General features: G+C 38.7%; 2 protein-coding genes across 3 annotated transcripts in view; one reads left to right on the top strand and one right to left on the bottom strand.

Annotated features, from left to right (window-relative positions):
* aatka (apoptosis-associated tyrosine kinase a) overlaps nt 1-25787 on the bottom strand; it is a 154684-nt gene that overhangs the window by 104049 nt on the left and 24848 nt on the right. The window lies entirely within an intron of this gene.
* The window catches only part of LOC100150142 (4-galactosyl-N-acetylglucosaminide 3-alpha-L-fucosyltransferase 9-like), a 144769-nt gene that overhangs the window by 47806 nt on the left and 71176 nt on the right, over nt 1-25787 (top strand). For both annotated transcript variants that reach the window (XM_073945037.1, XM_073945038.1), the window contains exon 2: nt 18680-18757. The gene's annotated coding sequence lies outside the window, so the exon portion shown is untranslated. The remainder of the gene's footprint in view (nt 1-18679; nt 18758-25787) is intronic.

The following is a 25787-nucleotide window of genomic DNA, read 5'->3' on the forward strand; positions in this document are numbered from 1 at the left end:
ATGGTTGATTAAATTCCTCTCCTGAACACATTTACATGCCAATATTGAGTCTGTCATAGCGCCGCCTGCTGGCAGAAGGTAGTTTGGCTTACAACTCAGCCCCACAATGTCTGATCAGCCTGAAACTTCACATGGTTTAGTAAAATCCTCTCCTGAACACATCTACATGCCAATATTGAGACACAGTCATAGCGCCACCTGCTGACAGGAGAAAGTTAGGCATAAATCTGTGATTTTCTCTGTTTCTTTTCATATATCGGCTTAAGTTATTATTGTTCGCTGTTCTTTGTCATCCGGAGTTTACCGGCGGCGGTGAGCCCGGGTGCGAGGTCCCTATCATCGCTGCTTGCAGCTTTAATTAGGGACCGAGCACCGAAACGGTGCGTAGGCCCTATTGGAATTGCTCCGTTTATTATTATTATTATTATTATTATTATTATTATTATTATTCTCTCCAATGAATCGCGATTTAGAGGGGCTAAACATGCCCGAAAACTCACGCAACTTTGCACACGCCTCAGAAGTGGCGAAAATTTACGTTTATTATGGGTCTCGGAAGTGGGTGTGGCAAAATGACTCGACAGCGCCACCTAGAAAAATTAAACGGACGAGCCCCCGATCTACGAATCACGCACATGCACGAAAATTGGTACACACCTCAAACATGCCAAAACATACGAAAAAGTCTCTTGGAGCCATATCTCAAACCCAACAGGAAGTCGGATATTTTTGACTTCCTGCGGCGAAAAAGTGGCGTTTTTGCCATTTCCAGGCCTTGTACTTTAACGAACTCCTCCTAGGGATTTTATCCGATCGACACCAAAATTGGCATTTGTCATCTAAAGGCCTTGGCGATGTTAAATTGCGAAGCTTTAGAGTTTTCGTCGATGGGCGTGTACGTGGCGGCCTCGCAAAGTTTGACGTTTCGCCACAAAACAGGAAGTCGTTTTAACTCAGGCATGCATCATCCGATCTGCCTCAAATTTCACACGTTTAATAACAGTCCTGACCTGAACACGTTTACATGCCAATATCCAGATACAGTTACAGCGCCACCTGCTGGCCACAGGAAATGTCATGTTTTTACAGAGTAACAAACTCCTCCCACAAATTTTATCGCATCAGCACCAAAATTGGGTAGTGTTATCTAAAAGCTCTAGCGATGATATATTGTGAAGATCTAGAGTTTTCGAAGAGGGGCGTGTCGGTGGCGGCATGACAAACCTCAACGCTTCGCCATGGAACAGGAAGGCTTTATAACTCAACCACACAAAGTCCGATCAGCCTGAAACTTCATATAGTGGATAAAAGTCCTCCCCTGATCACATCCACATAACAATATTGAAGTGGGCGTGGCAAAATGACTCGACAGCGCCACCTATAAAAATTAAACGGACGAGCCCCTGATCTACGAATCACGCACATGCACGAAAATTGGCACACACCTCAAACACGCCAAAACATACGAAAAAGTCTCTTGGAGTCATATCTCAAACCCAACAGGAAGTCGGATATTTTTAACTTCCTGCTGCAAAAAAGTGGCATTTTTGCCATTTCCAGGCGTTGTATCTTAACGAACTCCTCCTAGGGATTTTATCCGATCAACACCAAAATTGGGTTTTGTCATCTAAAGGCCTTGTCGATGTTAAATTGCGAAGCTTTAGAGTTTTCGTTGATGGGCGTGTCCGTGGCGGCTTCGCAAACCTTGACGATTCGCCACAAAACCGGAAGTCATTATAACTCAGGCATGCATTATGTGATCTGCCTCAAAATTCACATGTTTAATAAGAGTCCAGACCAGAACACGTTTACATGCCAATATCCAGATACAGTTATAGCGCCACCTGCTGGCCACAGGAAATGTCATGTTTTACAGAGTAATAAACTCCTTCACCAAATTTTATTGTATCAGCACCAAAATAGAGTGGTGTCATCTGAAAGCTCTAGCGATGATATATTGTGAAGATCTAGAGTTTTTGCAGAGGGGCGTGTCCGTGGTGGCATGACAAACCTCAACGCTTCGCCATGGAACAGGAAGTCCTTATAACTTAACCACACAATGTCCGATCTGCCTGAAACTTCACATGGTTGATAAAATTCCTCTCTTGAACACATCCACATAACAATATTGAGTCAGTCATAGCGCCACCTGCTGGCAGAAGGTAGTTTGGCTCATAACTTAGCCACAAAATGTCTGACCTGCCTGAAACTTCACATGGTTGATTAAATTCTTCTACTGAAGGCATCTACATGCCAATCTTGAGTCACAGTTATAGCGCCACCTGCTGGCAGAAGGTAGTTTGCATTATAACTCAACCACACAATATCCAATCAGCCTGAAACTTCACATGGTTGATCAAAGTACTCTCCCGTGCACATCTACATAATTATATTGAGTCTCTCATAGCGCCACCTGCTGGCAGAAGGTACTTTGGCTTATAACTCAGCCACACAATGTCTGATCTGCCTGAAACTTTACATGGTTGATTAAATTCCTCTCCTGAAGACATCTACATGCCAATATGGAGTCACAGTCATAGCGCCACCTGCTGGCAACAGGAAATTAAATATAACTCAGCCGAACAATGTCCGTACTGGCTGAAAATTCACATGGTGGATAAGATTCCTCTACTGAAGGCATCTACATGCCAATCTTGAGTCACAGTCACAGCGCCACCTGGTGACAGGAAGAAGTTTGACATAAATTTGTAATTTTCTCGGGTTCTTTATATACATCGGCTTAAATTAATATTGTTCGCTGTTCTCTGTCATCCTGAGGCCACCAAGCGGCGGTGAGCCCGGGTGCGAGGTCCCTATCATCGCTGCTTGCAGCTTTAATTATTATTATTATTATTATTATTATTATTATTCTCCTCCGGAATGAATCGCGGTTTTGAGGGGCTAAACATGCCCGAAAACTCACGCAACTTTGCACACGCCTCAGAAGTGGCGAAAATTTACGTTTATTATGGGTCTCGCAAGTGGGTGTGGCAAAATGACTCGACAGCGCCACCTAGAAAATTTAAACGGACAAGCCCCCGATCCATGAATCACGCACATGCACGAAAGTTGGCACACACCTCAAACATGCCAAAACATACAAAAAAGTCTCTTGGAGCCATATCTCAAACCCAACAGGAAGTCGGATATTTTTGACTTCCTGCGGCGAAAAAGTGGCGTTTTTGCCATTTCCAGGCGTTGTACTTTAACGAACTCCTCCTAGGGATTTTATCCGATCGACACCAAAATTGGGTTTTGTCATCTAAAGGCCTTGGCGATGTTAAATTGCGAAGCTTTAGAGTTTTCGTCGATGGGCGTGTCCGTGGCGGCCTCGCAAACTTTGACAATTCGCCACAAAACAGGAAGTCGTTATAACTCAGGCATGCATAATCCGATCTGCCTCAAAATTCACACGTTTAATAACAGTCCTGACCTGAACACGTTTACATGCCAATATCCAGATACAGTTATAGCGCCACCTGCTGGCCACAAGAAATGGCATGTTTTACAGAGTAACAAACTCCTCCCACAAATTTTATCGTATCAGCACCAAAAATGGGTAGTGTTATCTAAAAGCTCTAGCGATGATATATTGTGAAGATCTAGAGTTTTCTGAGAGGGGCGTGTCCGTGGCGGCATGACAAACCTCAACGCTTCGCCATTGACCAGGAAGGCTTTATAACTCAACCACACAATGTCCGATCTGCCTGAAACTTCACATGGTTGATAAAAGTCCTCTCTTGAACACATCCACATAACAATATTGAAGTGGGCGTGGCAAATAGACTCGACAGCGCCACCTACCAAAATTAATCGGACGAGCCCCTGATACACGAATCACACACATGCACGAAAATTGGCACACACCTCAAACATGCCAAAACATAGGAAAAAGTCTCTTGGAGCCATATCTCAAACTCAACAGGAAGTCAGTTATTTTTAACTTCCTGCTGTAAAAAAGTGGCGTTTTTGCCATTTCCAGGCGTAGTATTTTAACGAACTCCTCCTAGGGATTTTTTCCGATCAACACCAAAATTTGGTTTTGTCATCTAAAGGCCTTGGCGATGTTAAATTGCGAAGATTAAGAGTTTTCGTAGAGAGGCGTATCCGTGGTGGCATGACAAACCTCAACGCTTCGCCACTGACCAGGAAGTCCTTATAACTCAACCACACAATGTCCGATCTGCCTGAAACTACACATGGTTGATAAAAGTCCTCTCCTGAACACATCCACATAACAATATTGAGTCAGTCATAGCGCCACCTGCTGGCAACCGGAAGTTTGGCTTATAACTCAGCCACACAATGTTTGACCTGCCTGAAAATTCACATGGTTTATTAAAATCCTCTCCTGAAGACATCTACAAGCCAATATTGAGTCACAGTCATAGCGCCACCTGCTGGCAATAGGAAGTTACTTATAACTCAGCCAAACAATGTTCGATCTGCCTGAAAAATTACATGGTTGACAAGATTCCTTTACTGAAGGCATCTACATGCCAATATTGACTCACAGTCTTAGCGCAACCTGCTGACTGGAGGAAGTTTGGCATAAATCTGTGATTTTCTCGGCTTCTTTATATATATCGGCTTAAATTAATATTGTTCGCTGTTCTCTGTCATCCTGAGGCCACCGGTCGGCGGTGAGCCCGGGTGCGAGGTCCCTATCATCGCTGCTTGCAGCTTTAATTAGGGACCGAGCACCGAAACGGTGCGTAGGCCCTATTGGAATTGCTCCGTTTTTTATTATTAGGGACCGAGCACCGAAACGGTGCGTAGGCCCTATTGGAATTGCTCCGTTTTTTATTATTATTATTATTATTATTATTCCGCCCCCTATCGGGGCACTTTTGAGGGTCTAAACATGCCCGAAAACTCATGAAAATTTGCACACACACCAAACGGGGTGTAAATAGCAGGTTGATATGGGTCTCGGAAGTGGGCGTGGCAAAATGACTCGACAGCGCCACCTAGAAAAATTAAACGGACGAGCCCCCGATACACGAATCACGCACATGCACGAAAATTGGCACACACCTCAAACATGCCAAACCATACGAAAAAGTCTCTTGGAGCCATATCTCAAACCCAACAGGAAGTCGGATATTTTTAACTTCCTGCGGCGAAAAAGTGGCGTTTTTGCCATTTCCAGGCGTTGTATTTTAACGAACTCCTCCTAGGGATTTTATCCGATCGACACCAAAATTGGGTTTTGTCATCTAAAGGCCTTGGCGATGTTAAATTGCGAAGCTTTAGAGTTTTCGTCGATGGGCGTGTCCTTGGCGCCCTCGCAAACTTTGATGATTCGCCACAAAACAGGAAGTCGTTATAACTCAGGCATGCATTATCAGATCTGCCTCAAAATTCACACATTTGATAACAGTCCTGACCTGAATACGTTTATATGCTGATATCCAGCTAGAGTTATAGCGCCACCTGCTGGCCACAGGAAATGACATGTTTTACAGTGTGACAAACTCCTCCCACAAACTTTATTATATCAGCACCATATTTGAGTGATGTTATTTGAAAGCTCTAGCGATGATATATTGTAAAGATCTAGAGATTTTGCAGAAGGGCGTGTCCGTGGCGGCATAACAAACCTCAACGCTTCGCCATGGAACAGGAAGTCCTTATAACTCAACCACACAATGTCCGATCAGCCTGAAACTTCACATGGTTGATAAACGTCATCTCTTGAACACATCCACATAACAATATTGAAGTGGGCGTGGCAAAATGACTCGACAGCGCCACCTAGAAAAATTAAACGGACGAGCCCCCGAGCTACGAATCACGCACATGCACGAAAAATTGGCACACACCTTAAACATGCCAAAACATACTAAAAAGTCTCTTGGAGCCATATCTCAAACCTAACAGGAAGTCAGATATTATTAACTTCCTGCTGCAAAAAAGTGGCATTTTTGCCATTTCCAGGCGTTGTATTTTAACAAACTCCTCCTAGGGATTTTATCCGATCGACACCAAAATTGGGTTTTATCATCTAAAGGCCTTGGCGATGTTAAATTGCGAAGCTTTAGAGTTGTTGTCGATGGGCGTGTCCGTGGCGGCCTCGCAAACTTTGATGATTCGCCACAAAACAGGAAGTCGTTATAACTCAGGCATGCATTATCAAATCTGCCTCAAAATTCACACATTTAATAACAGTCCTGACCTGAACAGGTTTACGTGCCGATATCCAGTTACAGTTATAGCGCCACCTGCTGGCCACAGGAAATGACATGTTTGACACTATAACAAACTCCTACCACAAATTTTCCTATATCAGCACCAAAATAGAGTGGTGTCATCTGAAAGCTCTAGCGATGATATATTGTGAAGATCTAAAGTTTTTGCAGAGGGGCGTGTCTGTGGTGGCATGACAAACCTCAACGCTTCGCCATGGAACAGGAAGTCCTCATAACTCAACCACACAATGTCTGATCTGCCTGAAACTTCACATGATTGATAAAAGTCCTCTCCTGAACACATCCACAGAACAATATTGACTCAGTAATAGCGCCATCTGCTGGCAGAAGGTAGTTAGGCTTGTAACTCTGCCACACAATGTCCGATCTGCCTGAAACTTCACATGGTTGATGAAAGTCCTCCCCTGAGCACATCTACATAATAAATCTACATAATAATATTGAGTCATAGTCATAGCGCCACCTGCTGGCAGAAGGTAGTTTGGCTTGTAACTCGGCCACACAATGTCCGATCTGTCTAAAATGTCACATGGTTGATGAAAGTCCTCTCCTGAACACATCTACATAATAATATTGAGTTTTTAATAGCGCCACCTGCTGGCAAAAGGTAGTTTGGCTTATAACTCAGCCACAAAATGTCCCATATGCCTGAAACTTCACATGGTTGATTAAATTCCTCTCCTGAAGACATCTACATGCCAATCTTGAGTCACAGGTATAGCGCCACCTGCTGACAGGAGGAAGTTTGGCATAAATCTGTATTTTTCTTAGGTTTTTTATATATATATCGGCTTATATTATTATTGTTCGCTGTTCTCTGTCATCGTAAGGTCACCGGGCGGCGGTGAGCCCGGGTGCGAGGTCCCTATCATCGCTGCTTGCAGCTTTAATTATTATTATTATTATTATTATTATTATTCCGCCCCCTATCGGGGCACTTTTGAGGGTCTAAACATGCCCGAAAACTCATGAAAATTTGCACACACACCAAACGGGGTGTAAATAGCAGGTTGATATGGGTCTCGGAAGTGGGCGTGGCAAAATGACTCCACAGCGCCACCTAGAAAAATTAAACGGACGAGCCCCCGATCCACGAATCACGCACATGCACGAAAATTGGCACACACCTCAAACACGCCAAAACATACGAAAAAGTCTCTTGGAGCCATATCTCAAACCCAACAGGAAGTCGGATATTTTTGACTTCCTGCGGCGAAAAAGTGGCGTTTTTGCCATTTCCAGGTGTTGTATTTTAACGAACTCCTCCTAGGGATTTTATCCGATCGACACCAAAATTGGGTTTTGTCATCTAAAGGCCTTGGCGATGTTAAATTGCGAAGCTTTAGAGTTTTCGTCGATGGGCGTGTCCGTGGCGGCCTCGCAAACTTTGACGATTCGCCACAAAACAGGAAGTCGTTATAACTCAGGCATGCATTACCCGATCTGCCTCAAAATTCACACGTTTGATAAGAGTCCTGACCTGAACACGTTTACATGCCAATATCCAGATACAGAAATAGCGCCACCTACTGGCCACAGGAAATGACATGTTTTACACTGTAACAAACTCCTCCCACAAATTTTATGGTATCAGCACCAAAATTGAGTGGTGTCATCTGAAAGCTCTATCGGTGATATATTGTGAAGATCTAGAGTTTTTGCAGAGGGGCGTGTCCGTGGCGGCATGACAAACCTCAACGCTTCGCCAAGGAACGGGAAGTCCTCATAACTCAACCACACAAAGTCTGATCAGCCTGAAACTTCATATGGTTGATATACGTCATCTCTTGAACACATCCACATAACAATATTGAAGTGGGCGTGGCAAAATGACTCGACAGCGCCACCTAGAAAAATTAAACGGACGAGCCCCTGATCTACGAATCACGCACATGCACAAAAATTGGCACACACCTCAAACACGCCAAAACATACGAAAAAGTCTCTTGGAGCCATATCTCAAACCTAACAGGAAGTCGGATATTTTTAACTTCCTGCTGCAAATAAGTGGCATTTTTGCAATTTCCAGGCGTTGTATCTTAACGAACTCCTCCTAGGGATTTTATGCTATCGACACCAAAATTGGGTTTTGTCATCTAAAGGCCTTGGCGATGTTAAATTGCGGAGCTTTATAGTTTTTGTCGATGGGCGTGTCCATGGCGGCCCCGCAAACTTTGACGATTCGCCACAAAACCGGAAGTCATTATAACTTAGGCATGCATTATCCGATCTGCCTCAAAATTCACATGTTTAATAAGAGTCCAGACCAGAACACGTTTACATGCCGATATCCAGATACAGTTATAGCGCCACCTGCTGGCCACAGGAAATGTCATGATTTACAGAGTAATAAACTCCTCCCACAATTTTTTTTTGTATCAGCATTAAGTTTGGTGGGTTGTTATCTGAAAGCTTAAGTGATGATATATTGTCAAGATCTAGAGTTTTTGCAGAGGGGCGTGTCCGTGGCGGCATGACAAACCTCAACACTTCGCCGTGGAACAGGAAGTCCTTATATCTCAACCACACAAAGTCAGATCAGCCTAAAACTTCACATGATTGATAAAAGTCCTCTTCTGAACACATCCCCAAAACAGTAATGAGTCAGTCATAACGCCACCTGCTGGCAGAAGGTAGATAGGCTTATAACTCAGCCAAACATCATCCGATCTGCCTGAAACTTCACATGGTTGATTAAATTCCATTACTGAAGGCATCTACATGCCAATCTTAAGTCACAGTTATAGCGCCACCTGCTGGCAGATGGTAGTTTGCATTATAACTCAACCACACAAAGTCCGATCTGCCTGAAAGTTCACATGGTTGATAAAAGTCCTCTCCTGAACACATCTACATAACAACATTGAGTCTGTCGTAGCGCCACCTGCTGACAAAAGGCAGTTTGGCTTATAACTCAGCTAAACAATGTTCGATCTGCCTGAAACTTCACATGGTTGATAAGATTACTCTCCTGGTGACATCTACATGCCAATCTTGAGTCAGAGTCATAGCGCCACCTGCTGAGAGGAGGAGGTTTGGCATAAATCGGTGATTTTCTCCAATTTTTTAAACATATCGGCTTAAATTATTACTGTTCGCTGTTCTCTGTCATCCTGAGGCCACCGGGTGGCGGTGAGCCCGGGTGCGAGGTCCCTATCATCGCTGCTTGCAGCTTTAATTCTTCTTCTTCTTCTTCTTCTTCTTCCGCGGAATGAATCGCGGTTTTGAGGGGCTAAACATGCCCGAAAACTCACGAAACTTTGCACACGCCTCAGAAGTGGCGAAAATTTACGTTTGTTATGGGCTTCGGAAGTGGGCGTGGCAAAATGACTCGACAGCGCCACCTAGAAAAATTAAACGGACGAGCCCCCGATATACGAATCACGCACATGCATGAAAATTGGCACACACCTCAAACATGCCAAAACATACGAAAAAGTCTCTTGGAGCCATATCTCAAACCCAACAGGAAGTCGGATATTTTTAACTTCCTGCTGCGAAAAAGTGGCGTTTTTGCCATTTCCAGGCGTTGTATTTTAACGAACTCCTCCTAGGGATTTTATCCGATTGACACCAAAATTGGGTTTTGTCATCTAAAGGCCTTGGCGATGTTAAATTGCGAAGCTTTAGAGTTTTCGTCGATGGGCGTGTCCGTGGCGGCCTCGCAAACTTTGATGATTCGCCACAAAACAGGAAGTCGTTATAACTCAGGCATGCATTACCCGATCTGCCTCAAAATTCACACGCTTGATAAGCGTCCTGACCTGAACACGTTTACATGCCAATATCCAGATACAGTTACAGCGCCACCTGCTGGCCACAGGAAATGACATGATTTACGGAGTAACAAACTCCTCCCACAAATTTTATCGTATCAGCACCAAATTTGAGTAGTGTCATCTGAAAGCTCTAGCGATGATATATTGTAGAGATCTAGAGTTTTCGCAGAGGGGTGTGTCCGTGGCGGTATGACAAACCTCAACGCTTCGCCATGGAACAGGAAGTCCTTATAACACAACCACACAATGTCCGATCTGCCTGAAACTTCACATGGTTGATAAACGTCATCTCTTGAACACATCCACATAACAATATTGAAGTGGGCGTGGCAAAATGACTCGACAGCGCCACCTATAAAAATTAAACGGACGAGCCCCCGATCTACGAATCACGCACATGCACAAAAATTGGCACACACCTCAAACATGGCAAAACATACGAAAAAGTCTCTTGGAGCCATATCTCAAACCCAACAGGAAGTCGGATATTTTTAACTTCCTATGGCGAAAAAGTGGCGCTTTTGCCATTTTCAGGTGTTGTATTTTAACGAACTCCTCCTAGGGATTTTATCTGATAAACACCAAAATTCGGTTTTGTCATCTAAAGGCCTTGGTGATGTTAAATTGCAAAGCTTTAGAGTTTTCATCGATGGGCGTGTCCGTGGCGGCCTCGCAAACTTTGATGATTCGCCACAAATCAGGAAGTCTTTATAACTCAGGCATGCAATATTCGATCTGCCTCAAAATTCACACATTTAATAACAGCCCTGACCTGAACAGGTTTACGTGCCGATATCCAGTTACAAATATAGCGCCGCCTGCTGGCCACAGGAAATGACATGTTTGACACTGTAACAAACTCCTCCCACAAACTTTCCCGTATCAGCACCAAAATAGAGTGGTGTCATCTGAAAGCTCTATCGATGATATATTGTAAAGATCTAAAGTTTTTGCAGAGGGGCGTGTCTGTGGTGGCATGACAAACCTCAACGCTTCGCCATGGAACAGGAATTTCTTATAACTCAACCACACAATGTCTGATCTGCCTGAAACTTCACATGATTGATAAAAGTCCTCTCCTGAACACATCCACATAACAATATTGAGTTAGTCATAGCGCCACCTGCTGGCAGAAGGTAGTTTGGCTTGTAACTCGGCCACACAATGTCCGATCTGCCTGAAACTTCACATGGTTGATGAAAGTCCTCTCTTGAGCACATCTACATAGTAATATTGAGTCAGAGTCATAGTGCCACCTGCTGGCAGAAGGAATTTTGGCTTGTAACTCGGCCACACAATGTCAGATCTGCCTAAAATGTCACATGGTTGATGAAAGTCCTCTCCTAAACACATATACATAATAATATTGAGTCTTTCATAGCACCACCTGCTGGCAGAATGTAGTTTGTCTTTAAACACAATCTCCACACAATCTCTGATCTGCCTAAAACTTCAGATGGTTGATAAAAGTCCGCTCCTGAACACATCCACATAACAATATTGAGTCAGTCATAACGCCACCTGCTGGCAGAAGGTAGTTTGGCTTATAACTCAGCCACACAATGTCCCATGTGCCTGAAACTTCACATGGTTGATAAGATTCCTCTCCGGAAGACATCTACATGCCAATCTTAAGTCACAGTTATAGCGCCACCTGCTGACAGGAGGAAGTTTGGCATAAATCTGTGATTTTCTTAGATCTTTTTTTATATATTGGCTTAAATTATTATTGTTCGCTGTTCTCTGTCATCGTAAGGTCACCGGGCGGCGGTGAGCCCGGGTGCGAGGTCCCTATCATCGCTGCTTGCAGCTTTAATTGCATTTGAAGCTATTGAGATGTTAGAATTTAGCTTTGATTGTCCATCATATTATATGCAATCATTACTCTACATAGACATTTTTTGTAATATAGCATAAAAAATAAATTTACAGCCTAGATTTTTAGCAAAAATTGTTTTTTTTTTTTCAACATTCTACTGAATAAGAAAAAGGTCACCTACTGTACATCTTGGTTAGTAAGTTAACAGCAAATCATGTTTGTGGTTACCAATTTCTAATTCAGGTTTATTTAGAAAAAGGGACTTGTTTTATATTGTATGTTGCACTTTGTGATTTCAATTTTAAATTGAACTGTTTCTGTATGACTTATAAAAATTATAGCAGCAAGTTTTTATTTATTTATTTATTTTTTATCTCTCATGTCTTTTGGTGAATTTCTGTTAGGGAGTTAACTGCACTGCATTCTGCTTTAGCATAATGACTGTCTTCTCCATGAATGATGCATGCCAAGCTGCCTTGAACTTGCTGAAAGGTATCTTAATAGGCTGTGCAATTTCTTTGTTTGCTTTTTGAAACTGAATTTGTGTCTGAAATGATTAATGAATATGAAGCCTTAAAACGCTGCTCATATGCCAGTTCACGATTTAGGAACAGTTCCTTCGACCCAGTCGCTAGATTTGTTGGTTTGTCTTTATCCCTAGATAATTCGTAATTAATTACTCAAAGTCATTTATTTTAAGCTTGCATTGGTGTTTAGTGCCCCCACAGAAACACTTATGAGAACACTTATTTGTTTCACTCTCTGTGTATGTGTCGTGACACATTCAGAAAGGAGTCAGGCAATTATTACTTCTTAAGAACAGCATGTCTGTTGCAGATAAGAAAACTACTTTTTTTCACAATTGTAAACAAATTTAAAGGAAAACTAGTCTCGGATTTCTGCAGAATGCGTCTGTGAAGTCTCAATTCAAAATAGCGCCCCCATATTACGTATTTATTAGACCAGGGTACAGATGCCCATTTTTAATGAAGTAAAAGCACATTGTTTTTGTTTGTTTCAATAAATGCTAGAAATACTAGAAGTAAGCGGAGACTATACTGTGTCTCAGAGATTCTGAACGAAAAAAAAAATACTTGTTTGGTGTATTATCATGTCTGTCACTCTCACATGACACTGCACTTGTTATATTGCTACATACTGCACATTATTATAGAAGTTTATTAGCTATATGCTTTTTAATCCAGCATCCATTAAAGAAGCCCCTATTATACAATAAAAAGGGTCATATTTTGGTTTTGGGGGGCTCCAGCAACAGTCTGATATTCATGCAATGTCAAAAAACACTTTCACTGTCTTATAGTATGCATTCAATTTTTACCTAATTATCCCAATGAGTCCCATTTGATTCGTTCTCCAATTCATTTTTTTCCAAACCCCTCCTTAGCGTGATGCTAATACGCGCTGATTGGTTTGATGACCCAGTCTGTTATGATTGGTCAACTGCATTCAGCGGGAGATGGAGAGAAATGTGCCATGGCTTATCAATAATTCTGAAGTAGTTAGAGTGCAGAGTTTATGTGTGAGCATACCGGCAATGCACTTTTTTTTTTTTTTTTTCCTTTGAGTCTCCTGTATTTCTGACCCATTTCCTGCCACCATCCTGTTTTATTATTTCTCCCGGAAAACTCCCATAATTTCAACCCTCCACTTCCCACCCCTGGTTCTCAGCATTTTGGTACAGTCTGTGAAACCCCCAGGTCACCAACTTTGGTATAGGATCTGATCACAGCGGCCGCCAAAAACACGCTCCATGGTATAGTAACTAATACACAGTACCCGGTTATCAACAGTGTTATTCAGATACCTCATGCCCCTTATCGCCACTTTAATCCACACTTACTTATGCTTGTGAAATGGAGGAAGAAACTGATCCTGAGCTCTGACGAAGTCCCATACATCAATAGTCTTTTCTAATCCTTTCTTTAACAAACGACTGATGAATCTCCCATTGTAATCGTGTAGATTGCTAAAGCACGCATCAGAAAAATGATGGGAACACAGCACAAGGCTGGGGCTATAATGCTGAGGTATTTTTTAAAAATAAACTTTAACCACTTACTCTTTACAGCTTTATCCTTGAGTAGGGAAAGTAAAACTTCAGAGCACAGCGTCTATGTGACTTCATTCAACTATTATCTGCTACAGTGTTTGTCTTCCTCTTTTTTTGTTTTACAGTGTTTTTAGGCGGGCTGGAGGTGTAAATTTTCTTGGGTTTGCGCGTGCAACAAATTGGTGGGGCTTGAGTTCCATATTGATGTATCGCCGACATGGACCACTCTGAGTCGACTCTTATAGATGAATCAATAGTGCACTTTCAGATTTAAGCCTCAGCTTAATATTTCATTTCACAGAGCTTACACACGGCATCGAAGGTCATTTTCAAAAACCCACAATAGGTGGACTTTAAACTGAAAAAATCTGAATGGGATTCTCACATGAGAATTCTGTGAGCATAAACAGCTCTGATACAAATCACATTTATTTTAGATCTGCATATTAAAATGGCTGCAGTGTAATAAAAAGTAGCTACTGCCGTCTATGCTATTAATCCTGTTCTACTGGCGTCCATGCTATTAATCATGTTTTAAATACTCCCACTGACTCCCCTGCATTTTGAATACATACATACTGGTACATGTGAATCAGGTCAACTGTGTAGAAATTACAACAGTTTGAAAACTGGACCAAAAGAACAGAATAATAATCATGAATCAATCTTTCAAATTTTAATAATTGGTTGCAAATCCTTTGCAGACATTTACAGCCTGATGTCTGAAATGCATAGACATTACCAGACACTGGGTGTCTGCCAGGCCCCTACTGCAGTCTTTAGTTTCTGCTTGTTTTTGTTGCCTTTTTTCCTTCAGTTTTGTCTTAAGCAAATGAAATGCACGCTCAATCGAATACAGGACAGGTGATTGCAAGACTTTCTGCTTCTGTCCCTTCAAAAACTCTTTGGTTGCTTTTTCAATATGCTTTGGGTCATTCCCCACCTGCACTGTGAAGCACTGTCCAATGAGTGCTGAAGTATTTGGCTTTATGAGCAGGAAATATTGCCTAAAACACTTCAGAATTCATTCTGCTACTTTTGTTAGCAGTCACAGCTTTAATAAATACAAGAGAACCAGTTTCATTGACAGTCATACATGCCTACGCCATGACAATATAACCACCATGCTTCACTGCTTAGGATCAAGAGCAGCTCCTTTCTTTCTCCATACTCGGCTTTTCCATTTACTCTAGTACGACTTTGTCTTAATCTCATCTGTCCATAGGATGCTGTTCCAGAACTGTGAAGGCTTTTTTAGAATCTAGCCAATCTAATCTAATCCAGTCTTCCTGTTTTTGAGGCTTAGGGTTTTTTGTACCAGTGAAAGAATGCTTTGGTCATCCGTGGTCTTCCGGGTCTTTTGGTGTTGCTGAGATCCCTGGTGCATTCTTTCTTTTTAAGAATGTTCCAAACAGTTGTTTTGGCCATGCCTAAAGTTTTTGCTATCTCTGTAATAGTTTTGTTTTGTTTTTTCAGCCTAATGATAGTTTGCTTGACTGATGGTGACCAGCTCTTTGGATCTCATCTTAAGAGTTGACAGTAACAAATGAAATGAAAACGGTACACTTAAAATGAACTCTGGACCTTTTTTCTGCTCATTGTAATTATGATAATGAAGGAATAACACGCACCTGACCATGGAACAGCTGAGAAGCCAATTATTTAATCACTTGTGGACCCTTCACAAGTGGGAGGCACATATGCAAGACTTTGTAATTCCTACACAGTTCACCTGATTTGGATGTAAATACCCTCAGAGCTGACAGTCTGCAGTTAAAGCTTGTTCGTTTCGCTTTAAATTCATTGTCTTGGTGTATAGAGCCAAAAATGTTAGATTTGTGTCGATGTCCAAATATTTATGGAACTAACAGTGTATTGTATATATATATATACAGTAATATTCAAATATGTTTAAAAATAAATATTACTTCCATCTTCATAGACATTAGTGTGTATTTTACAAACCATGTATGTTATGTTTTGTTAGTAGTAAAAACAGTGATTTATGACAACCACTGTACATGGCTCAGCAAAAGCCATTGTGGAAAAAGCAGATTTGAATTTAGCAGCTGATTCTTTGATGCACAGAACCTTCCAATCTCCCTGTTGTCATCAGACATGTTAAAGGGCTAATATGAATGGAAATAATGTACATTCCTCATAAATTTCTTTCTTGACTACAGTGATTTCTACTGATCTAAGCTAATAGGGCAAATTATTAACAGTGTAATTGGGGCATGTTTTCCAGTTATGGACATTGTAAAAAAGATTTTGGATTTTTAGTATTATAGACTTGCTGTTTATAAACTATTGACACACATCAGTGTTTAAACACCATGTAAAATTTGCACAATAGTTCCCCTTTAAAACTCTACAGCTACCACAAAAAAATGCAAACTCATACAAGTGTTTATACTGAAGCCACTTTACATGTCACACATGACAAAATACGCAAACGATTACTTTCTTTCAAAGCCTAAAAACCTTGCAAATACCATACAAGGAAACTCTCATCACAGATAACAGTGAATAAGAACATAATGTCTCTTCCTCTCAGTCTCGGGATCTCTCATATCATGCTGACTGTTTACACGCTTTCCTGTGTATTTCCTCATCCTGACAAATGACGTTTCTTGTCTCATGAAAAAAACATGTACAAATGCTAAGCACTCAATACATCATTGAGACTCTTGGGTGTGTTGTGCAGTTTGTTGTACAAATATTAATATATTATTTAAGCATTATTAAAAGTATATTTTTATGTCTGACAAGTGATTAATGTCATGTTTAGTTTTTATACTCTAACTGACTAATAAGAAATTATTTAAAAAGTGCTAACACTTTACAATAACGTTCCATAATCAGTGAATAATAAATTTATTACAGTTTTTATTCATCTTTGTTAACGCTAGTTAATGAAAATACAGTTGCCCATTGTCAGTTACAGTGCATGTAATATTTCTGCAGTATTTACATGTTAATAAACTGATTAATAAATGTGGTACAATTATTGTTCATTCTTAATTTATGTTAATAAACACAATAAATGTGACCAAAAATGGGAGATATATGTTTTTCCAGACAAATATCAAATATTATTTCTATAATATTATAGTATATAATACAATTTCTAAAAATAGACGTTAAAATACTTTAAAATAGAAATTTTATAATTTATATATGTATAGTTGGTTGAAACTAGAAATATAAGTATTATACACTGTATTAAAAAGGAATAACCATTTTTTAAAAAAAATGTCAGATGTTAATGTGACAACTTTTTTTCTTTTTTATGTAAGTTAAGATTATCAAATTTGTTTCTGTTATGCTTAATAGCAGAATAATGAGAGAAATATTTTTTTTGAAAAATTGTTATAACTTTTTTTTAAGTCAAGTTTACATACAATAAGATTTCCTATGCCTCTGAAAAAGCTCAGATGATGGTGTCAAGGTTTTGGTAGATTCTGATTGACTAAATGACAACATTTGAGTTAATCGGAGGCACAACTGTTAAATAGTATTTAAGAAAAATCTCAAACACACTGCTTACTTCTGTGACATGGAAAAATCAACAAGCATGATTTAACAAAAAAGCCATTACAATTTGCTAAATTACACTGGGAAAAAGAACTTATGTTGACATGTCCTGTGGTCTGATGGATCTAAGATTGAACTGTTTGGCCATAATGACCAGTGTTACAGTGTGTTGTGTTGGAGCACAATAGGGGAAAGCTTACAAACCTAGGAACACCATCCCAACTGTGATGTAAAGGGGCGGTAGCATCATGTTGTGGGGCTGTTTTGCTGCAGGAGGGACTGGTTCACATCACAGCATAGATGGCATCATGAAGAAAGAACATGTAGAAATACTGAAGCAACATCTCAAGACATCAGCCAGGAAATTAAAACTTGGCCACAAATGGGTCTTACAAACAGACCATGACCCTAAACATACTGCCAAATTAGTTAAAATGAGATGTAAGGACAACAGATTGAATGTTTTGGAGTGGTCATCACAAAGCCCTGATCTCAATCCTATAGAAAGTTTGTGGGCGGAGTTAAAAAAGCTTGTGCGAGCAAGACAGCCAACAAATCTGATTCAGCTATACCAATTCTCTCACGAGGAATGGGCCAAAATTCCTTCAAACTATTGTGAGAAGCTTGTGGAAGGATACCCAAAATATTTGACCAAAGTTATACAGTTTAAAAGCAAAGCTAAAAAAAATGCCAAGGAAATGTATGTAAACTTTTGACTCTCTAGAAATTAATAAAAATTTATATTAAAAATCTCTCATTATTCTGGCATTTAGCAAATGTAGAAAATCATTTAGGTAATCATGATGGACCTAAAATAGTAAACATTTAATATGATTTACCATCAGACATTTAAAAAAAAATGCTTATGTTCCTTTTTTAGAGTATATGTAAACTTCTGGTTTCGAATGTATATTTTTATGTTACTTTGCTTTGTCGGTTCATTGACTTCAATGTTTAACTTAAAATCTTTATTTCAGTTAACAGTTAAGAACATATTTCTTATTTGTATGTTTTTAATATCCATATATTCAGTAAGTATTAAGTATTGAATATTGGTGTCAGGGTCGCACAATGAGGAAAAGAAAGGTTATCTCCTTTCATCAATTTATTCACCAAGTAGTGCATAATTAAACAGGATAAGCAGGTACAGTAAATGAAAGTCTCTGCAATGGAGCCGACGAATAGCTGTATAAGTTGTAAACAGATAGCCTCAAGCAGACAGAGTATAAAGTCACTTAACGATAGCTTTGTTTATCCACAGGTTTGAGAGAATCATCCACAGGTTAAACGTTCAGAGGAGAGGGGAAACATCCACAGAAGAAGGCGAGTCAGTGAGAAGGTAAGGTGAACCGTCAGACATCGATTCCAGCCACTGGCTGACTGGAATCGCTGGGTTATATGGGGAGTCTAGATGAAGAGAACAGGTGCAAGTGATTGGCTAGAGAGAACGCTGATTAGGAGAGTGGGAACGAGACATGGGTGTGACAATTAGTATATTAATTAACAATGAAGACTTGCTTGTCAATTTCAAAAGCCTTTTCCTCTGTGACTGAAACTGTGATCAAAATATGTAAAGTATTGTCCTACAAAATCAGAAACATGTTTCCTTTTCTCCTCACTTCTGCTATTTTTCAAAATGTCATTATTATTGTGCATTATTACATCACACTTGATGGCTGGATGGATAGACTGGACTTGAAATATGACTGGATATGAAAGGTATCTGTAGTTAAGTCTATAGTTGTGTGTTAAAAAGTCTTTTGTCACTAACCAGAAAAACCTTGAAATGGCAAAATGTTGCGATATGTACACTGTAAGACAGTTTCCATTTCTTCCAAAGTACTTCTTCCAAAATTACCTTAACCATCCTCGACTGTTATAAGATTGTACACCTACACTCCAGCAGATCGTACTGTAGGTGTTTCATTTGGTCTTGTTCTAAGAGCTCTTCATAAATCATCCCACATCCCCTCAAAACATCAGCACGCCACAGTCTATCCACACAGCCTCACATGGCACACAGCATTCAGCCAGACGAGGTCAGCACGGGGTACTGCATTAAATACTCCATCAACTGCATGATCTGTCAGTAAGAGGCAGTCAACTGAACTCAACTATATGCAAGAGTGAGCAGAGGCAGTAAAATGTGAAAAGCCAGTTTTGTTTAGAGACAGAAGTTCCTGTTTCTGTTTTAAAGGAGACAACAGTAGGTTTATAACCATCCAACACTTTTATTATTATATTAATTATCGTTTTCATCCTCTCAGAGCCTAAAATGGTTTACCTAAAGTAATATGTAACACTTTACTTAAAGGGGGTGTTCATAAAAAGGTCATTAAACCTTTAAAAACATGAGTTTGCATAAGAGTTAATGCATGCTTATGAAAACTGCCGTTAAGATTCATTCTCTCAGTTGTGAGGACATTTTAAATGCAAATATATTATTGTTTGTTATGACTAGAGATGGGTATCGTTAAGGTTTTAACAGTATTACTACTTTTATCAATACCGCTTTTCGCTTCGGTATTTTAAAAGTACTCTTATCAGTACTTTTTGTAGTGTTGTTTATAAAGATTTTACAGAATTAACATCACTTTATTTTATTATTACATTTTTAATTGTAAAATAAAGCAAAACTACTAAATGTAAAACAAATAAAAGAGTAAAAGAAAATAAAAAATCAAATAAAAAATCCTGTAAAAGAAGGTACAATGGTATGAAGGTAAATTACTCCCAGTTTTTAACCTTTGTTCTTCTGAAGACAAAAAATCAACATGTTTGCCTTTTCTGGCAGAAGTCGGAATCTTTCTTGGTTTATTGTGCTCCCTGCGTTATTATTTGGTAGTTTAATCATTTATGTCACTGTCAAAGTCATCAGAAAAACGATTTGAGTTTTCACTCTCATAATACGTTCATATTTTATGCTGTTGACTGTGTAAGTGTATAAGCACATAGTGCATTAGTGCATAGCATATAGTGTGCCATTTGGTACTCAGCTTGTAACTGAAAACAAACAGGAAGTGCATTTCAAATTTAGATTACAAGGTCAAACCAGTTTTTTCTTTGTAACATGCACAGATGAAGCTAACTAAATCAATATGTTAGATTTGATTTCACGTGTACTTTAACAATAAGCAGTGCTTCTACATGATGGCATCATTTATTAGCTGCAGAGAAAATTGCTCTGAAAGTGACCTTTCACAAAAGTTAAAGTTGCAGTCTGTATTCTGCTGTGTTTTTACACTCAAAGATTTCTAGAGCAATTTCGTCATTTTCATTACAGTTACCGCCCTTAAGACCAGACCTAACAGAATTGCAAATTGTGATTTGAGTATTTCGTCTAACGCTTCACTCCATGTGTTGTTCGACTGGAACCTCCGAGCTTGGGTTACTTGGCTTATATGGTTTGATTTTTGAGAAACGTTTAGGACTCTCAGGAAGCAATATTGACATAAGCCAAAAGGACAGCAATGTCAGTCTCCCTTCATCCTGCACCACTGCTCAAGAGTCGTGCCTCTATCTTTCTCCAGATCATTTATCACACTTCTACTTCACATGCACCCCATTCAAGCTTTAAAATGAATTTATGGTTTGATATCGAAGGATAACCTCGATAGATGATGCTGGAGGATCTTTTTAAAAAAAAGTTTTGCAGATATTACTTTCTGAGCTAGCGCTTCAAAACCTTGAAGATACAAGTAGGTGCAAGAAAAAATATATTAAGACGACATTATTGGCTGCGGCCCTCCAGGAACTGAGTTTGACATCTGTGATTTAAGTGATCGGTATACACAGCAGGCAGCACACAAAATAGGGGTCAAATATATAGGCCGGTAAGAAATCACTATACAGTATACAGTGGTCAGCACGGGAAGAGAAATTATCAAAGTTCTCTTACATTTGCAAATTGGAGTAAAAAAAAAAAAAAAAAATGCGGTAAATGCAGATAGAACCTTCTCATTCTGAAATTTTTCCGCTTGGAATTATAAGGTTCTATCTGGCTGATCATTCATTGAAGCATTACTTTTCAAGAAATACAATCAAAAACATATAGGTTGGTGTTGTAATAATACTGTATGTTGATGCTTGAGAAAGTAAAATATTTGTAACATTTATTTATTATTTTAGGATGAATATTTAGTCTTGTTCAAATTAAGCATACAAAGCTTTGCTAAATATTTTTTCCAGTGCAGATGTTAATTTTATCTAATTAATATGTTAATATTTATTAAATTGTATGCTTTATATGCATTATTGAATTATATTGATTAAATGATATGCCCCATGAATTAAATTAAGTATTTGCCCTTCAAGGCTTAATATTAATTTTAAAGACTTTAAAAGAAACAGACGATGACCAAATGAGTTTAATAAACACTAAAAAGTGTTTCACTGACTATATATACACAAATAAATATAATTCACATTTAATATATACATTTTTTATATCAATTTATTTATTTTTTAACAACTCTCTCTCTCTCTCTCTATCTCTCTCTCTCTCTCATTGAGGGATCTGCTGTCAATAGCTGGAGATAAGCGAAATTATCACTAGAAGCTGGCTGGAATTATTAGATTTAACTGTTTTTTTCACATAAATATTTAATAATATAACTTCTTGTAATACACTCATTGCCATAAGAAGTAGTTTATAGGCTTATTTCCTTTTAGTAAACAAGTATACATTTATAGATGTGCATTTTGCACATCTTATTTTCATCTTTCATCATTTGCAATGTTTTCAAATTAGATTAGATTAGATTAGATTCAACTTTATTGCCATTACACATGTACAAGTACAAGACAACGGAATGCAGTTTAGGTCTAACCACCCGTGCAATAGCAGCAAGTGCAGGATAAAGGAATAAGTAATTAAGTACAGTTATAAAAAAAAAAACTATGGTGATATTTACAAATGAATGTACTATGAACTTTATATACAGGTTGTATTAGCTATGAACAGAGATTTACAATAAATTAACATATGTACAGGTTAGTTGCAGATAGATAAACATAATTACAAATGTATATGTACAGTGGGTGTGTACATACAGATGTTACTACTTCAATGTGTTCCTTGTGCCGCCATTCATACCGCGGCGACGGCGGTACTTGATGCGCCAGCAGCATTTGACCGCTGGGTGGCACTTTAACCACAGATATTCAGCTTTGCCTTTTCACAATGCTAAACAGACTGTTCTGTAGGCGTAGCTTACTGTATGTGATGTGATGTGTTCAATTAAAATATAATTTTAATTTAGTTTTTCTGGTAATAGACATGCTCTTACACTATACTATGCTGCAGAAAAGATACATGAGAAGTCAAAAAGCAAATATAAGAGTTAAGTTATTAGCCTTCAGTGCCCGATTAAATTGCGTTGGGGTGAAAATAATGTTTTGATTTCTTTGACTATCATGGCAATGTTATTATCTCAAATCTTAAACGTGCGCATATAAAAAACAGCAAAATAATATAGATTATTCTGCCGGTAGAGCACATCACCTCACAGTTGTGAACTTGCGATCACCTCAACTTACATTTAAAATTTGTTTACCTGGTTTATTGTAAACTTTTTAAGTGCAAAGAGGATTCGTTTTGGAAAATACAATTGAAGAAATGAAAGACAACTAAAGTGAAAGCATAAACATTCAGTACAAATAAGTAGTCTTAAATAAATAAATAAATAAATAAATAAAGCAGTCTTTTAGTCTAAATATAGAGAGATGTAGTTTGCTATTTTGATAGGACTAAGACAAGATATTTTCATTTATGTTTTTAATTTACGTTTTTATTTACATTTTCGTTGTTGATTATATTTTACTATCTCATTTTATGTTTCAATTATAGTACATAATAATAAACGAATAATGAAAATAAATAAATAATGAAAATAGGACATAAATTAAGTCTGGCAGGTTTATTTTTAATAATTTAGTTTCAGTTCCGTTTTTTTGTTTCAAAACGTCAATGTTCTGCTTTAAAGTATAACTGTTTTGTTTTTTTACTTAATGGCTCAGTAAGTTTTGTATTTTAATTTCATATTCAGTCACCTTGCATATGCGTGTGAAATATAATGCCGCATAACCGCGGAAAAAGAAGAAAAGGCTGTCAGTTAAAGCTAATCAAAATTAGCTATATTAAAATACAGCATTTATGTTAATACAGGCAGAGTGTGAACAAACTCAAGGCTAAGATATGCGCTTGTTTTTTTAATGCATTTAAAAATAAATGCTATATAAATAAATGTTTTTTTTTTACTTTTTTGTATGGTAAAGGACAATGCACATTATGTTATTGATGTAAACTTAGGCTAAAACTTACCATTGATAAACGTGACCTACCTCAAGCAGATCACTTAAAGTGTAATAAAAATAATGTTGCCGCAGGACATAAACGAAGTCCCGCAAGTTTATTTTTAATAATTTAGTTTCAGTACTATTAACTTTTTTTTTCTCAAAACATCAATAGCACCTTTAATATTCTAAACATTAAAGATAGACCGCAAGATGTGTTGAGTGGCTATATGTGGTGAAGAACGATGGCAAAGCTAAGTGTGATTATTGTAATAAACTAATAAGTTATAAAGCAGAGAGTCCCGACCAACAGGACTGACTTAGCATATGCGGTTGGCTCATTCTTCACGAATATAGAATTAAAATAATGGCGCGTTAGGTTCATTGTGCATCCCGCAGGTGCAACCAACAAGAGTTGTGCATTTTAGTTTAACTTTTTTAAACGTTATAAGCAGCTCGGTGTTAGTTTTTAATTAAATATATCGAGCCGAAACTAAGCAGCGCATTCTCTCCGCCTCCTCCTTTATAACCAGCGGGACACGCTACTGAAGCAGGAGAGACACTCCGTCGTTCATAATCTTAGCTGATGTGTCTGAGTCGAAAGAATATATCAAAGAGGAATGTTCTTTTTACAGTGCCGATATGTTTAATCTTTTTTTCCCTGTCATTTCTCTTCAGCAAATTATATTTTTAAAGCTGCTTGATTCTTTTAAAACCGAAAGCAGAGCCCGTCAATTGGTGTTTTTTCATAAGATACTCCTTTATTTATGTTTTATTTTATGAGTGTCTTTAATGTGCTTTTTAATAGTTTTATTTTATTCAAAGCAGCGCCTAAAAGCGAATTTATCCTCAAATCGTGGCATGAGAGCGATGTCATGTCGCATATATTGCCTTTTTTTCTGATCTTTTTGCATAAAGGTTTTAATCAAAAGACAGGTAATTTAATTACTTTCGATGTGCTAAAATATTTGTTAAATAAATGTTATTAAAAAAAAGGCATATGCAATGTGCTCTGACGGGTAAAATCAGATTCTTTCTCTCTTTCAAGTTCAAAGCAAATTTGAATGCCAAAGGATTTTAGATGCATATACAAGACTATATGTAGTATATTAACATCAACAAATTAATAAAATGAGTAGCAAATGAGAAATAAATGACAGACAAGTTGATAAAAACAGACATTATCTCAAAAAGTTATCAGAATTGCAAGATTAAAACAGCTGAATATAGGCCTAAAATAAATCTAGAAAGCTTGCGCACTGATATTTATTGTTTTTTTTCGAATAACGAACAATTTCAACCGCGGGGAGATACCGACAGCTTGATTTGCAGTATTTTCTAACATGTTAGAAGAGGGCAGCGGACATGGCTGCCGGTGGGGAAGCGGCTGTGCCCTCAGCAGCTGATTGAGACGGAGCTGCATATCAAGTGCACTAAATACTCCGAGACAGGCACGTGCACACATAGGGCTCAACCTGTGCAGTGCACATGCCCTTTTTAGTCTTGGATAGAAAGTGCCCTTCCAAAATGATCAAAAGTGCCCCCGCGACGCGGCACACCCTCGGTCCCGCCCTTCAGTAGGCGCGCAACAACACCGCTCTTGACAACACCACGTCAACACCGCTCTTCAGTACTCGCGCAACAACAACCCCCAACCCCTAAATAGCCTAGGCAACAAATAAATAGTAGTCTAATAATAACAAAAAATGCCCTTTCCATTTTCATACAATAGGCCTATGTGTGGGTTTTGACAATATGTGTTTAATTAAGCTATAAAGATTTGCCTATCAGATGAAATGCATAGTAAAATATGAAATAAATGTCTCTTTTGCTGAATATTTAATTAATCTATATATTTAATATTTTAAAAATCAACTCCTTTTTGCCCAGAGAAAGAGGCGCGCGGCACTAGCGGACATGGGGTGCTTTCCCAAAAAAAGACGTACAGTAACTTGCGGCTGAACTATGCACAGTTTGGGGAAAAAAGGATATAGTGATGCATGTTTCCCAAAACCCCTAGTTTCTCTGTCGCAGATCCATCATTTGAATCACGTTATAAGTAAAACGCACATAAT

The sequence above is a fragment of the Danio rerio genome, chromosome 3, assembly GCF_049306965.1.
Source record: "Danio rerio strain Tuebingen ecotype United States chromosome 3, GRCz12tu, whole genome shotgun sequence".
Lineage (NCBI taxonomy): Eukaryota > Metazoa > Chordata > Actinopteri > Cypriniformes > Danionidae > Danio > Danio rerio.